General features: G+C 36.2%; 1 protein-coding gene across 7 annotated transcripts in view; it reads right to left on the bottom strand.

Moving 5' to 3' along the window:
* The window catches only part of APBA1 (amyloid beta precursor protein binding family A member 1), a 284105-nt gene that overhangs the window by 204563 nt on the left and 61844 nt on the right, over nt 1-17698 (bottom strand). For 5 of the 7 annotated variants that reach the window (XM_043976132.1, XM_043976130.1, XM_043976126.1 and 2 more), the window contains exon 2: nt 10174-10261. The exons of the other annotated variants lie outside the window; for them this stretch is intronic. The gene's annotated coding sequence lies outside the window, so the exon portion shown is untranslated. The remainder of the gene's footprint in view (nt 1-10173; nt 10262-17698) is intronic. 7 annotated transcript variants of the gene reach the window in all.

The following is a 17698-nucleotide window of genomic DNA, read 5'->3' as shown; positions in this document are numbered from 1 at the left end:
TTTATTTTTTTATGGCAGGGCAATGAGGGTTAAGTGACTTGCCCAGAGTCACACAGCTAGTAAGTGTTAAGTGTCTGAGGCCAGATTTGAACTCAGGTCCTCCTGAATCCAGGGCCGGTGCTCTATCCTCTGCGCCACCTAGCTGCCCCTCCATCAATGATGTTTAAATCTTTAAAAGAGTCCTGAGACCAAAACGTTTTACCAAGTCTTTACCAAGCTGATTTTTTGCAGTAGTGGTTTTTCTCCTGTGGATTTTCCCCTACCCTGATCATAAAATTCTTCTTTCTTAAGAAGAATAGCATGTGAACTGATCTAACCATTCTGAAGAACAATGTGGAATTATGCCCAAAGAACAATATATAACTGTGGATACCCTTTGATCCAGCATTATCACTTCTAGGTCTGTATCCCAAAGAGATTTTTTTAAGGTGGGCAGGAAGAACTTATTTGTACAAAAATATTTATAGTAGCTGTCTTTGAGGTGGCTGGAAATCGAAGGGATGCCCATCAACTGGGGAATCCCTGAACAAGTTGTGGTATATGTTTGTAATGGAATATTATTATGCTATAAGAAATGATGAGCAGGATGATTTCAGTAAAAACCTGGAAAGACTTACATGAACTGATACAAAGTGAAGTGAACAGAACCATTGTACACACTAATAGCAATACTGTATGATGAAAAACTGTGAATGACTTCACTATTCTCAGCAATACAAGATGATCCCAAAGGATTCATGATGAAAAATGCTATCCACATCCAGAGAAAGAACTGATGTTGTCTGGATACAGACTGAAGCATATTATTTTTCTCTTTCTTTTTTATTGTTCAAGTTTTCTTGCACAAAATGACTAATATAGAGCTGTTTTACCTGACTGCATATATATAACCTACATCATATTGCTTACCATCAGAGGAGAGGGAGGGAGGAAAGGGAGAGAGGGATATAATTTGGAATTTGAAACTTAAATAAAACAACAAATGTTAAAAATTGTTTTTACATGTAATTGGGGAAAAATAAAATATTATTTAAAAAAGCAAGTGGTAAATGTGTAATTCATCAAAATAAAGACATAATTAACTATCCAAAAAAGGATAACAACATCTGGTACTTTCAAATATATTGGATATAATGCAATTATTGTGTAATTGGTTTATCTATATGTCTCTTGTCTACCATAGAATCTTAGGAAAGGGCTTTATGTTTTCTACTTTTCTTATCTCCACAGGTGACAGTATTCTCTCCAGCAAACATTTATAAATCAGTGCTCAAAAAATTCTTATTGACCACTGTAGATAAGATTAGAAGGAAAGCAGAAAGTTAGGAAACAATTTTTATAGCCAGTGTTTGTGATAAAGGTCTCATATCTAAAATATATAGAGAACTGAATCAAATATATAAGAATACAAATCATTCTCCAATTGAGAAATGGTCAAAGGATATAAACAAGTGTTTTTCAGATGAAGAAATTAGTTATCTATAGCCATATGAAAAAATGTTCTCAATCACTACTGATTAGAGAAATGCAAATTAAAACTACTTTGAGGTAACACCTCATACCTATCTAATTGGCTAATATGATAAAAAAAGAAAATGATAGATGTTGGAGTAGATGTGGGAAAATTGGAACACTAATGCACTTTCAGTAGAGTTGTGAACTGATCCAACCATTCTGGAGAACAATTTGGAACTATGCCCAATGGCCTATAGAACTGTACATACCCTTTGACCCAGCAATATCACTACTGGGTCTATATCCCAAAGAGATCATAAAAAGGGAAAAGGATCCATATGTACAAAAATTTGTGATATATGAATGTAATGAAATACTTTGTGCTGTAAGAAATGATAAGCAGATCAATTTCAGAAAAACCTGGAAACACTTACATGAATTGATGCTGAGCAGAACCAAGAGAACACTGTATACAGTATCAGCAACATTGTGTGATGATCAGCTGTGATAGATTTAGCTCTTCTCAGCAATACAATGATCCAAGACAATGTCAAAAGACTCATGATGGAAAATGCTCTCCACATACAGAAAAAGAACTATGGATGCAGGTTGCATACTGAATGCAGATTTAAGCATACTATTTTCACTTTCATTGTTGCTTTTTTGTTGTTTCTTTTTTCCTTTTGTTCTGATTCTTTTCTTACAACATGACCAATGTGGAAATATGTTTAACATGACTGTAATGTATAACCTATATCAGATTGCTTGTTGCCTTTGGGAGGGGGAGGGAAGGGAGGTTAAGAGAAGAATCTGGAACTGGAAATCTTATAAAAGTGAATGTTGAAAACTATCTTTACATGTAATTGGAAAAATTAAAATAAGAAAAAAATTCTTATTGGATGGATTGGACCTGAGATGATGGGTATGTTAAAGGACTTAGAATCTGGTCCACAGCTTCTTATGGTGAGCAAAGTTTTAAACTTTATGCCAATAGATATCCTGTTCCACTTAAGAGTATCCCGACCACAATAACCTTTTTGGAGATAAATGAATTATTATTATCACCATTGGTATTATTAATGCCAAAAACATCATTAATCATTTACATTCATATAGGACTTTATAATCTACAAAATGTTTCTTTTACCGCAACCCTAAGAGGTAGAGAGAGCAGGTATTATTATCCAAAAGTGAGTAATATTACTTGGATTACTAGAAACTTATTTAATTAAATTACCTCTTTTTAGAACACTGAATGAAATATAGAAGATCCCTCCTGCCCATGATATTTATGGCATTTTGTAATGCAAAAGTTTGGGGTTTTTTTTTTAAGGCATTTGGAGTTAAGTGACTTGCCCAGGGTCACACAACTAGTAAGTGCCTGAGGCCACATTTTAACTCAGGTCCTCCTGACTTCAAGGATGATGCTCTCTCCACTGTACCAGCTTCCTGTTCTTTTTTCTTTCTTTCTTTTATGACATCTAAAATATTTCTGGAAAATTTTTCCTTGTCTTGCAAATATCTATAGTATAATATCTTTTCAAATGGGGGAAAATTGCAAATATTGTCCATACTGCAAAATAGTTATTATATAGCTATTCTATTATCAAATAGGGAAAAAATTTAAATGTTGTTAATACTCCAATATAGATAGGATTATAAATATTGTTAATATACTCCCCAAATTTTAGTGTATCATTGCCTTTAAAAAGTAGAGAAATTAATAAAAGATTTTTATTTTAAAAAGTCTGCCAGTATGATGTGCTACCAAAATATTCAGTAATCTTGTCACCCATCTATTTTCCAGCACAAGGAATTTACTCTTCCTATGTGATATTTCTAAAGATCAGAAGATCACAGATTGAGAGTACAAAGAATCACACAAGTCATATAGTCCAATCCTATAATTTTACTCAAATGGATTTGTGATCTCATCATTGTGAATTTTCCCTCCAAATTCCAAGAGGGCAAATGGTGGGACAGGAGATGCTTTATTATCCTGCCCACTGATGGTGAGGGTTGGCTATAGATGAGGGCAGAGAGGGCTTATATTACATCTGTTCTGTGGAGGCTACATAACCTGGAATATCACTCAGCCTTTACTGCAGCCATCTCAGCAAGAGGCTTAACTGTGGCTCCTTGGGGCCATCAGTCAGTCAGTCAACAAAAATTTATTAATAAATATATTTATTATGTACATGTTAGGCATTATGCTAAGTGGGGGAGATATAAAATGGGCAAAGATAGCTCCTGCTCTCAAGGAACTCAAAGTTTAAAGGGGGAGACCAAATGAAAACAACTAAGTACATGTATAGGTACATAGGATAAATTGCTGTGAGGGCAGCAGGTTAGGAGCAGGCAGTGACAAGAATAACCGGCACTGTACCACAAGTCAAGCTACAGCTAGGAAGTCATAAAATCCACTGTAAATGAACAATTCAACTTCTCCTTCAGCAACAAGGTTATTGGAAAAGTGGCCATCTTGGTGGACAAAGGGATGAACTCAACCAAAACCTTGCCATTTGCTTATTTGTACTTCTCATGGACTAGTGGGCATTGCCATCTGCCCTGCTACTTTACCCTCTGGACTCAGGGCCTTGCTATTCACCTTCCTACTGTACCTTCTAGTCTTCCAGGCCTTACTATTTGCCCTGAAGATGAATCTTCTTATATGCATTGTCTATCCCATTAGGAGATGAGCTCCTGGAGATCAGGGGCTATCTTACTTTTCTATCAGTATTCCCAGCACTTAGCTCTTAAGAAATGCTTTTTCATTCATTCATTCATATGTTGCAACTTATTTTACAAATGAATACATTTTTGAGGCCTAGAGAGGTGACTTTCCCAAGGTCACACAAGTAATAACATAAAATAATTACAAATCATTTGCATTCTTAAATAGTGAGGAATAAATAAGGAAAATGTGAATACTACACACATTTATATATGTGTATATGTGTGTGTGTTTCTTTTTGGTTTTATTTAATCTCATAGAGGATTAGTACTCTCCTGTCTAGTTCTGTTTCCTAAGGCAGCAATGATACTTGTGTATATATATTAAACGACATTTTAGGTAAGGTCTTTATACAGCTTATAATGTTATTGTTATTGTTTTTTTTAAACTAATGTTTCTCTATTGCTTTGTGGTCTACAAAATGCTTTACATCGATTATCTTACTCCATCTTTATGGAAGGATTTATGGAATAGTGAATAGAGTCCTGGACTTGGGGGACAGGAAGAAGATGTGTTCAAATGCTGCCTCAGACACTAGTTACATGACCCTGCACAATTCACTTAACTACTGTGTGCTTCATTTTCCTCATCTGTAAAAGGAATGGGTTGGATCTGATCACCTCTAAGGTCACTTTCATGCTTAACTGTGATCCTATGAACAGTCCTGTGAAGTAGGCAGGGAAGCCATTGTTCCTATTTCAAAGATAAAAAAGCTTGTCGGGCCCAGGGAGGTTAGTCAAGATGCTTAAGGCTTAGAAAAGACTCACAGCTAGCTTCTCTGACTCTGAGTGCCTTTCTCCTTCATTCCATTCTGCTTGAATATAGTTCTTTTTACTTGATTGTGTTTAGAAATCTTTTGAGATATTTTGGTGATAGGCATTTTCTAAGAATCAGTGAATTATGATTACAAAAAAATTTAGTCTTTGAATTAGTTTGCTTGAATACATCGGTCTGGACTACCTTCTCTTTCTGAATACATAAATTCTTTTCATTCTCATTTCCATGATTGTTTTCCTTGGGTTTTGCTAACTTAAAATCAAAGAATAACATAATCAAAGAATTATAACCATGGAGTTATTACAATTCAAGTAAATAGCAGCCTAAAGGCAAAATGAATATGGAGGAAAAGCTATGAGGGAGATAAGTGGAACCCCTAAATAAACAAAACCCAGGTGTATTTATTATGTTGATCATATAATCACAGCAGGTTAAAATTGCAAGGGCATATCTGAGGCACAATCATTATTTTATGTGCCCATTCATAAAATGTATGAGAAAATAAAAGTTTGATGCAAAAGTACATAGATACTCACCATATTGGTTATAAGGAAAAATTACACTGGGAATTCTCTCATTCTTATTAGCTCTAATTAAAGTACTTAAATCTAGGAACATGCAAAGCAGACAACCAGAATTTTAAAAATACATTTATAAAAGCAAATAAAACAAAAATACATTACATTTTAAAATGTAGCATTTTGTTTTTAATTCTTTTCATTGTAGGTCTAACACATTCTAACAGAAATTAATTCAAGTAACTTCTGCTTTATATTCTAATTGGTAAAAAAAAAAAATCTTTCCTCTGATTCCTTTGGGCATTGTCTACTTAATCTTATTGAATTAAAAATTTAAATACTAGATTACATGGTACTGAAAGAAAGTCTTGGCAGCTTTTAGAATTCCCTCCCAAGGAAAGAATTTTTTAAACAAATATCTCTGATAAAAGCCTCATTTCTGAAATATATAGAGAACTGCATCAAATTTATAAAAATACAAGTCATTTCCCAATTGATAAATGGTCAAAGGATATGAACAGGCAGTTTTCAGACAAAGAAATCAAAGCTATCTATAATCATATGAAAAAATGATCTAGATCATTATTGATCAGAGAAATGCAAATTAAAACAACTCTGAGGTATCACCTCACACCTATCAGTGGCAAATATAACAAAAATGGAAAATATTGGATGTTAGAGGAGATGTGAGAAAGCTGGGACACTAATCCACTGTTGGTGGAGTTTTGAAAAGATCCAACCATTGTGGAGAGCAATTTGGAACTATGTCCAAAGGGCTATAGAACTGTGCATACCCTTTGATCCAGCAATTACCACTGCTAGGTTTCTATCCCAAACACATCCCTCAAAAGAGAAAAAGACCTATTTGTACAAAAATATTTATAGCAGCTCTTTTTGTGGTGGCTAAGAATTGGAAATCAAAGGAATACCTGTCAATTGGGGAATGGTTAAACAAACTATGGTATATGATGGTGATGGAATATTATTGTGCTATAAGAAACAACAAGCAGGATGACTTTAGAAAGGCCTGAAAAGACATGTATTAAATGATGTATTGTGAAGTGAGCAGAACCAAGGAAACATTGTATACAGAGACAGAAATATTATTTGATGAAAAACTGTGAATGACTTGACTGATCTCAACAACACAATGATCTAGGACAATCCCAGAGGACTATTGATGAAACATACTATTCGTCTCCAAAGAAAGAACTGATATTGATGGAATAGACGGAAGCATGCTATTTTTCACTTTCTTTCATTTTTTTCTTTTAATCAAGTTTGCTTGTATAAAATGACAAATATGGTCATGTTTGACATAATTGTTCATGTATTACCCATATCTGATTGTTTGCCACCTCAGGGAGTGGGGAGGAGAGGGAGGGAAAGAGGGATAAAATTTGGAACCCAAAGCTATAAATAAAAATATTTATTATTAAATTTTTAAAAAGAATTCCCTCCCAAGGGCTTACCCTATCACCAAAACAGTGATCTAGGTTTTCTTCCTTATTGGAAAAGTTATTGGTTGGACCCATAGTCTCCCATTGTATGTAGTCATCTATGGCACATGTTTGCCAGGAACAATGGTAACCCCGCCCACACCAGTTTTTAGTTACTTAGTGGAAACAGAGTTCTAAAGGTAGTTATTCCCAAAGATGCCATTCCTGACAGTGATTATGTGGGAGCACGGCCGAAAAATATGATATTTAAGGAAGCATCATAGTGAAATATTCTTTTGATATACTTACCACTGATGCCTATGGCTGTGATCTAAAATCTACAGTCTGCTCAAACCTTTATTGAAAAAAAATCTGTCTCTCATTGGCGAGCATTTCCAGGAGCTTCCACTTTATGGAGGGGCCCAGACGGCTAACCTTCATTCCCCTTCTCAACTCTGCTTCTGACTTACCAGACTTTAAAACCAGGCCTCAGCTGCTTTCTCACCCTGGAATTTCCCTCAGCACTTGAGGCCTCCTTGTCCTGGAAAATCCAATTACCCCTGCAGTCCTCTAACCTCCTCTTGGTTGACCTGCTTCTGCCAGTAGTTAGTTCTTCCTGGGCCCTCCATTTTGGGCACCCTTTCCTTAGCGCAAAGCTGCAGTAGTTGATGGATGTTCTAGAGTAAGGAAGTCCTAGTCTCTGAGGGAAGTTCTAGGGAGAGAGGCAGCTGAGGCATGTTGTTGAGGTCTGGAAAGTCACAAGCATAGCCAGGAAAGGGATGAAGAACTCGAGGACTGAGCCTCACCTCAAAATGAAGGTCCCAGGAATAGCTCACTAATGTGAGAAGGGAGAAAAGGGCCAGCATGGTCAGTGGCAAAATGAGAGTGTGGAATAGATCTGACTTGGTAACTGACTTGAATGGATAACAGATGTGAGTGAGGAATCAATGTCAAAGACAGTGAATGGCACTTCATGAAAATAACTAAGTTCAAAGGAAGAACATGCTCAGGGTAAAAGATAATAAGCTCAGTTTTAAACATATTGAGTTTAAGATGATGGTAATATAGGTGAATTTGGCAACCAGAAATGTGGGTCTAAAGACAGGCATTTGGATGTCATATGAATAGAGATGGTAAGTAAAGTTAAAGAAAAGAATGCAAGGAAAGAAGCTCTATCTTCCAGCATTCAACAGCTAGAATTTGTTATTTCAAATATTAGATCTTAAATTTATACACAATCCTAAGGCAACAAATTTTGCTCATGGATAATTCCATACCTCTGCCATGGAGCAAAAGTGTATGAGCTTAGTGATAACTATTTTCTTGATGCTTAGAAATCTTTCTCCTTACTTTTAAGTTAAGGGTTGTGTTCTATACTACTAAGGCCATCGCCATCTGACTTCCAGATTAGTAAGATACTTTTTAGGAGTAGAAGGAGATCTGGACATGAAATTTCATCAGCATGGAGAAATCCTAGTGATTTAACTCCTTTCAGTAATGCAGATCAGAAGTTCATTTGTAACTTACAGACTTAGAGTTGCCTCTAAAATGTATAGTCTTTGAGTGTAAGGTGTTGTACTGTACTAACAGTTAAACAATGATTGTTGCAACATAGCTTTATTAGGCTGATTTTACATGGGAAAACAAGATGACCAGAAAGAATGATTTAGTTATTTCAAAGAGTCCTAGAGCTACAAGGGGACTCTGAGATCACCTAGCCCCTACATTCTTAAACTGTGGGTCATGATCTCATATGGAGCTACATAACTGAATGTGAGGGTTGTGAAAAATCTGGCAACAGTACATGTTATGTACACCTATTTTATATACCTATATACCCAGGGTAGCATTAAAATTTCTTGGGCAAAAAGGGGTGGTGAGTGGAAAAAGTTTAAGAAGCTGACCTGGCCCTACTTCTTATTTTATATGTGCTTCCATTTCCTCATCTGTATTCATCCACAATCAGAGCCTTTTGACCTAGAATTATGTGTAAATTACAATTTAACAAGGCTGTTTAGGATGTTTTCTCCTCAGTTTTTGGAACAAGAGATCTCAGGATCATAGTCCTAGAGCTGAAGAGACCTCAGAGGTCACCATGAGAAGATTAAAAGGGAAAAATCAGGAGGGTAGGGAAGGATGAAGCTGATGCACTGAGAAGTGACTATCTCACGCGATCCCTTGCTAATAGTCTGTGTTCAGCCACTCAGCCCCGAGGCAGGCAGCCCTAAATCCTCAGAGGCTAACAGCTATATATAACCTTGAGTCATCAAGGAAAGGTTAAATGATGCTCCATATATTCTATTTAAGAAGCCAATGAAGTATGTAATACATTTTAGAAATATTTCACTTTTTAAAAAATTAGTTAAAAATTAAAGGAGCCTATAATTCAATTACCTGTAACAAAAAAAGTATTATGTCCCTGCTACATGTAATGCATTGTACTAAGTGGTGGAATAAGCTTCAATAACCTGGGAAATTCATTTATGGGGAACACTTTTCCATTCTCCCTCCAGGATGCTGAATAAACGAGGTGTCACTGTGATTGGAAAAACGAGGAAGCATGGCTCAGACATGAGGCCTTTCAGGGTCTTGAAAAGATTCTGATTTAAGACTGTTGGGATTCCACGACTGTTCACTATCAAGATTCCATAACCTCTGATCCACATACCCCCCAAAAATAGAATTCCAAAGGTCGTAGGGTTGCAGGACTCAGAGCTGGAAGAGAATTGAGAGTGCATCATATTTTCAGGGATACAGCTATCACTGACCTTGTGTCACTACCAAGCCTTTGGTGTATTCTTTGCCTAATACCTTAAGCAGCTTACAGCATAGTCCAAAGAACAAGACTTTCCCCAGGGAAATATACAACACAAGGGAGCATAAACCAGTCCCTGTGTGACTACACAGGGAAAGCCTCCCAGGTAACTATACCCCACAGAATTACACTGCTTTGCCATCACAAGGTATCTTTTGGCTCTCTTGCTCTCCCTCTGACCAATATATGCAGCTCTGGACTACACAGCAGTCCAAAGGCCTAAGCTCTCCCTCCTTTGGTCATCCTCAATGGGTCCTAGGCAACAGTCAATGCCTTTTTGCCTTTGGTGAATCCCCAACTGCAGTCATAAAGACCTGTTTGGAGAATGACAGGGAATATGACATTGGAAGCCAGTTCATCCAGCAGAGGGATTCTTTAGGAGGAAGAGAAAATGAAAATTGAAAGGCTGATGTTGGAGGTGGTTGTGAAACTCACCTGTGGTTCCAGAAATGGAAGAAGTAGTGAGAAAGGGCAAATGAAGGGCTGTGCATCCAGAGTAGCCAAACAGGAAGTAGCTTCAGACCTACCAGCACACACAAACAAAAAAATGAATTTCAATTTACATGGGACAATGAACTGTGTGGGTCTTCATCTTTCTGTCGCCCTGCAAAGGACCATATTTCAGGTTCAATATCAGTTTATATTTTCCTTCAGTGTTATGGTTACAATGATTGGAGTTCAATAGCTTTTAATAGTCCCTTACCTCTAATATTAATCTAAAAATTTTATATAGTGCCAGGAGAAAAGATCTCACCTGAAGCTTAATCACTACTTAATAAGCTACTTAAAAATATTTTTAAAATAAAGTAAATGTTTATTTTGTGATAAAAATATTTAACTATATTTTATATTTTGAAATGAGCTAATTTTTATTTCTAATTATTTATGACTATTTGTAACTTTTAACTTTATAACTATTTTGAGCTGAGAGGCACATAGCATAGTCCCTAAAGCCAGCCTCAGAATCAGGATCACCTGGGTTCAGGTCCTGCCTCTGACAAATATTGACCCTGGACAAGTCCTTTGACATCTCAGAGAATCAGGCAATTCTCTAAGATAAATACATTACAGAAAAGTGGGAGAGGCAGTTTCTTCACTGAAAGTTCTCAATACCACTGAAATTATGCCCAGAGGAAGAAAAGCCCCAAACTATAACCACAGAACCCATTAAGGTAGGTTGGAGGTGGATTGAGTTGGAACTTAAATACATTAAGAAAGAATAGAATGGGGCAGCTAGGTGATGCAGTGGATAAAGCACTAGCCCTGGATTCAGGAGGACCTGAGTTCAAATCTGGCCTCAGACACTTGACACTTACTAGCTGTGAGATCCTGGGCAAATCACTTAACCCTCATTGCCCCGCAAAAAAAAAAAAAAAAGGAAAGGAAAGAAAGAAAGAAGGTTTTTAAGTAGAAAAATCACAACTCCCAAATCTACCAACCTGTAAACATTTTCTCCAGATCAAACCTATTTCCTAGTGCAATTCTCAAAAGCTTCAGTTATATCTCCAATTCTATTTAATAAACATTAAGCTCTGATAAATGTTGCATTTCCCAATTAAAAATTAAACTCCCTTGAGTGAGATGAGCAGAACCAGAAGAACATTGTACACAGTATCATCAACATTGAGTGTTGATCTACTATGATGGACTATATTCTTCTCACCAATGCAATGGTACAGAAGAGTTCCAGGGAACTCATGATAGAAGAGGATCTCCAAATCCAGGGGAAAAAAAAGAACTGTGTATAGATGTTGAATGAACCATACTATTTCTTTTGTTTTTAGTGCTGTTATTTTTTTCTACTTTTGAGGTTTTTCATCATTGCTCTGATTTTTCTCTTATAACATGACTAATGCAGAAATAGGATTAATGTTATTATGTATACACACACACACACACACACACATATCCTATATCAGATTACCTGCTGTCTAGGGGAGGGGGGAGGGAGGGAGAAAAATCTGAAATTGGAAAGCCTGTATAAACAAAAGTTGAAAACTATCTTTACATGTAACGGGAAAAAAATAAAATATTTTACTAATTAAAAAAAAAGAAATTAAACTCCTTGAGAGCAAGGGGTATCTCCCTTTTCTGTTTGTAGCTCCAGCACTTAGAATTATGTTTGATACTTAGTAAGTGTTTAATAGGTGATTTTCATTCATTGATTCACCTACCACATGGAACCACTGTGCTAGGCAGTGAGGGAAGTACAAATATGGAAATAAACATAGTCCCTGTCTTTAAGGAGCTTACAATCTAATGCAGAAATAAGAGAAGTACATAAATTACTCAGACACAAAAGAGTAAGACAAGTGCATAAATGATTCCTAAGCAGACTGCTAGGAGAGTTCAAGGGAGAGAGCAATCACAAACATTCAAACTACTTCCAATCATGACCCAGTTGTTCAATACAACCTTTAATGACCACTTCAACTTCAAGACCACTAAGTCCTAAGGAGTCATAAACACAATGCCTTTCCTACTGACTGCAATATGGTCATCAATGTGGGCCTAGAGATGAAGAGGAAGAATATGTATGAGGGTTGCTTTGAGGTCTAAAAGTAAATGGACACAGAGAAGCATGGGAAAACTTAAATGAACTGATCCAAAATAAAATAAGCAGAACCAAGAAAAATATTCACAATGATTACAACACATAAATAAAAGAAAAACAGAAAGACCAAACCTGAATGTTTCAACATATAATGCACTGCACTATGTGTAATTCATTATATAAAATCTAATACATTATATAAAACATAATGCCCAAGCTTGGACTCGAAAAAGAAATATGATAAAGTAGCTCACCACCAGCATCACCACTTCTTGGCAGTGAGGGGGGCCTACGGATTTAGGACACTGTATGCAATGTCTTTTTCCTCTTTCTTTTCTTCATTATAATGGATATGGGAGGAATGATACAACTGGGAAATGCAAAAGATGTAAAAGCAAAAGATTTCAAATTTTTTTCCCCAAAAAATGCATGGACTGCAGGATCTGAGTAGTGGGCTAAATTTGAAGGGAGTGTCAATTTTCTAATTTTTACTTTTGTTAACCATTATACTGGAATTAAGAGGGAACAGGCTGAATTCTCTCCTCCAGTGGGGAAGGTACTGACTTGCCTACTGCTGCAGACATATCCTTTCACATTTTCTTTCAAAGGCAATGAACTTGGTACCAATCTCTATGGCAAGCAATAGCTTTAACAATACTAACTTGGTGCTTTTTAAACTGCTACCTAATTTTATTTTGGGCAGGGCTGATTCTTTATTCACCTTTGGCAAGGCAGTAAGTTTTATCCATATCCCAGATTTATGGTGTCAAAAGAGCCTTTAACTGGCCAGAGAAAATAAGCAAATAGCTGCCAGGTCCTGGTCTAAAAGCAATCAGGGTGACTCTAAGGGAATTTATATTAAATATTCATCTGACCTTCTACTGCCTAATCTGCTTCTCCATCCTCTTCTCTTACAGATTACTTTCCATGGGAATCTGTGCTTGTAGGGGACCTGAGAATATGCTTGTTGCAAGGTGAGCCTTGTGCTCTCTTAGGTTACAGCTTATAAGAGCCCAGGAGCGGAAGGATAAAAACAATCAACAAAGCCAGAGGGGTGACAGCAGTCAATTGAATCAGGGCCAATGAAACTTTTTAAGTGACTAATGGTTTTGGACAGCCTACTTCAAGCTATTTCAACTAATGCTAACTCATCTGACTTTTAAATTTCAATGTTAAGGGGAAATCTTCCCTTTGTGACATTCTCATTAACAGCTTATCAAACTATAAGATCAAAGGTCAGAGCATAATTAACCTTGAGATTTATTACTGAGCAGCAGTTGCAAATACACTTACTTCATCTAACCTGCTGATTACCTTTAACAGCCAGGGAATGTGAGAAATTACACAATTTGAGTTCTATCAAGACTTGGCACTCCCATAGCAAAGAACTGGAAACAAAGAAGATGCCCATTGACTGGGGAATGGCTAAACAAATTGTGGTAAGGGAATGAAATGGAATGTTATTGCTCCACAAGAAAGGTTTAATAGGAAGATGACAGGGAATCACGGAAAAGTACATGAACTAATGTAATGCAAAGTAACCAGAACTTAGAAGATAAGATACACAATGATTAAAAAACTGAAAAGCACACACACACACACACACACACACACAAATGAATATTGTCTAATTATAATAACCAAGCTCATCCTCAAAGAAGAAACAGGAAAATGCACTTTTTTGCAGAGATGTGGACTAGGAGACTATGACATATCATATATAGTCAGATTTGGTTGATGAGTTGCAACATTCTTAATTAGAAGGCCAGTTGTCCTTGATTCCACTGAATACAATTCCTCTTTGACAATAATGATAATAATAATTTTAATTCTCAGAATAAAGACAATGCAAGAAAGCAACAAAGTAAAAAATAACCTATTTTCAGAAGAGTATTCCAGGGTGCATGATAAATTGGACACAATATTCTAGCAAAACTATCTCCACACACAACTTGCCTCTGCTAATTCAAGAACAGTAATGTTGGTATCTAAACACTAATAGCTGCCCTGTGATTCAGTTATGTGATTTCTAATATATTGATTCTCCTCAAATTAGATGTCCTGTATATCCAAATGTTTTTGTTGATGGCATTACTTTGACAAGTTTTGCTTTCTGAATTACTATTCATAGGGCCTTTAAACTCTGGTAACAAATATACAGAATACAAGAACTAAATGGATTGAGCCTAAACCATCTTAAATAGTTACATCCTTTTGTTGGTGAAGAAAACTTTCTAGAAATTGAACTTTTTTTCTCTAGGTACTTTTAGTTCTTAACAACCCCCCACAAATATACAGGAAGTTTTGTTCAATTGTTTTCAGACATGTCTGACTCTTTGTGACCCCATTTGGGGTTTTCTTGGCGAAGATACTGGAGCGGCTTACCATTTCCTTCTCCAGCTCATTTTACAGATGAGGAAACTGAGAAAAACCAGGATTGAGTGACTTGCCTGGGATTACACAGCTAGTAAATGTCTGAGGTCAGATTTGAACTCAGGGAGATAAGCCTTCAGGAAAGGCACTCTATTCACTGTGCCACCAAGCTGCCCACAAAGAGGAAATTACTTCTAATTTATAACCTAAACTTGACCCACAATTAACACTGCTTTCCTCACAAGGCTCCAATGGACAAACTATAACTAAATACACTCCTCATTCAGTGAACAAATATATGCTGATCACTTACCATGTCTAAGTTATGTGGCATGTAGTATGGGTAGTTTGAATAATGAAAAAGAAATGCACAGAAATAGACTTAAAAACCAAAACCTTTGGCTTGCTAATTTCCTGAGACATCAATCACAAATAAGGAAGTACAGGAAAGAGAAGCTGGGTGGAGTCAATGAAAAGAACTGACCTACCCTCCAATACAGAGTACAGTAACTACATAAAACCAAATCTATGACAAATAGAACTGAATTACAGTCATAGGATTTTCTAGTTATGAGATAAGGTGAAGAATTGAAATCCATGGAAAAAACTTCTGCACCACCCAATCTCTTATCAGGGTAGCAAAATTGATGAATGTGGTACAGATCCTTCCATAAAACAAAATAAGCAGAGTGCAGGTAGTAAGACAAGGAATGGAGAGGAGGCAGAGATCCAGGTAATAAACAAATTGGGTTAATGTTCCCTGAATAACCAAGAGCTGTCTCTCTTTGCTTCCTTATATTTGTCATCCCAGTGCTTAGCACAAGTCCCTGACACAAAGTAAGTACTTTAAAAATGCCTTCCCTTTGTCTGTCTGTCTCATCTCTCTGTCTTTTTGTTTCTCTCAATTTCTTTTTCTCTTTCTCTCCCCCTCTTACACAATCTGTTATGTTGCCTTGAGATTTTTCCAATACACTTTACTTAGAAAAGATCCAGACCTCAATAATAAGTCAATATATCAGAAGTGAACATATAAATATGTATTTGAACAATTCAGATACAAGCAAAATCATGCTACAAGAAAGAAAAAACCATAAAACTTTCTGGACAATGAAAGCTGTCCAAATCTGAGCCTATTATGAAATAGTTTCCTTTGGTATCCTAAGTGACCTGTAATTTCATGAATGTGGGTATTCTCTCTATGGATGGGAACTGCAACTTTGCCTGACAAGCCTTCTCATTCTGGGGTGCTTGTTTTGTCTTTTTTGGGTGGGTGGGGGAGGAGAGGGGGGAGATCACACATTCATTTCAACCAAAATTCATCACAAGATTTATCTAAAAGTAATTTCCTAAAAGTAATCTCTTGGAGTTCCCAGTAATGGGATCTGACCTCTTCCTCTTCTTTGTTTTTGATCTGACCTCTTCTGCACATTTTTTAAAAATGTAAAATTTTATACATTCATGAATCTCTAGTGACTTCCCTCTATAATCTCTAGGGTAGGCTGTTACACTGCAATAATATAGTACTGTTCTTAGGAAATGCATTACAAATACTGCTACAGTATGTAATCACTGTTATACCCATCTACATGGGCACTTTCCAAATTTCTAAATTTAAACTCAGTCAGCAATTGATGAGAAAATCTCTAAATTTAATCCGGGCCCCAAATGAAAAGTAAACACAGCCAGGCAGTTTCCCTGCAGAGTGAATCTGGGTAGGGAACAGATCCTTCTGCTGGTTCTAGTAACACCAAAAAAGCCTGGGAGGAGCTTTCCCTCAAGCAGCTTGGTGATTATTATTTAGTGCTTCCTGCATATATACAAAGTGCCACAAATACAGGGAGCTGTTTGAAAACAAATCCCACAATTTGTGCTCAAAGGAACTTGTGATCAAGAGAACTCTGAAATGAAGAATACAAGCTGGGATAGTCAAGATTACAGGCTGAGCCTTTTAATGATGGATTTTGTATAATGCCTATCTGTGTTGGGCATTTTCTTTTCAAAGGAATACAGGTAAAGATTTAATTCAATCATGAATTAGGAAAACTCCAAAATAAGAGTGCAAACTGGGTAGATGAGATTACAGGCTGGTCTTTTTCATGAGTTTTATGTCTATGTGTGGTATTGGGTGTGTTTCTTTTCTTTTAAAAGTAATAAAGATGAAGATTTAGTTCAATCATGAATTACATAAAGGAAGGGATAGATCCACAAAAATAATCAGCATAGCTACATGGTACAAAGACCTGAAAAATGATAACAAAAGAAATGTCATTGAAAATTACTACAAACTGCATAAAAGATTTCGGAATTAATCTACCAGAATATTCTTAATACTTACATAGATAAAAGTATGAAACACTGTTTAGAAATTATGAAATACATATAACAGTGCTTGTGAATACATGGGTGGTATCAATTTAATAAAAATGACAATACTGCCTAAATTAATTGAGAGATTCAATAGTATGTGAATCAAATGACCAGGAATACACTTTTTAGAATCAGATGAAATAAGGAAAAATTTCATTTGGAGGAACAAAAGATCTAGAATCTCATGATAAAGGAGGAAAAAAATGTAAACGTGAAGGGGGTATAGCATTACTAGACATAAAACATAAACTGTGATCAACAAAACTATTTATTACTGATTAAAACATAGAAAAAATCTTCATAGAACAGATTAAATAAGTATGAACCAAAAGAAATCACAAGTAGTAGAAAAGTATTGATAAAGCCCCCCAAATAAACTACTGGGGAAACATCTCCTTTTTTTACCAACCTCCCCCAACCCAAATATGAACACACACACACACACACACACACACACACACACACACACACACACACACTGCTAGTAAAGGGGAAAAGCAATTTGGCAGAAGTTACAGCTAGACCAGTGTTTTACATCATATTACATAATGAGCTCAAAATGGATGTCACCTAAATATAAAAGGTCACTTCATTTAAAAAAAAAATTAGTGGAAGGAGATAATTTTCACCATCATGGATGGAAGGGAGAACGCTTGTCCAAATGAA

This window comes from Dromiciops gliroides, chromosome 1 (genome assembly GCF_019393635.1).
Source record: "Dromiciops gliroides isolate mDroGli1 chromosome 1, mDroGli1.pri, whole genome shotgun sequence".
Lineage (NCBI taxonomy): Eukaryota > Metazoa > Chordata > Mammalia > Microbiotheria > Microbiotheriidae > Dromiciops > Dromiciops gliroides.
The sequence above is the reverse complement of the archived record's forward strand: the minus strand, read 5'-3'. Positions and strand labels throughout refer to the sequence as shown.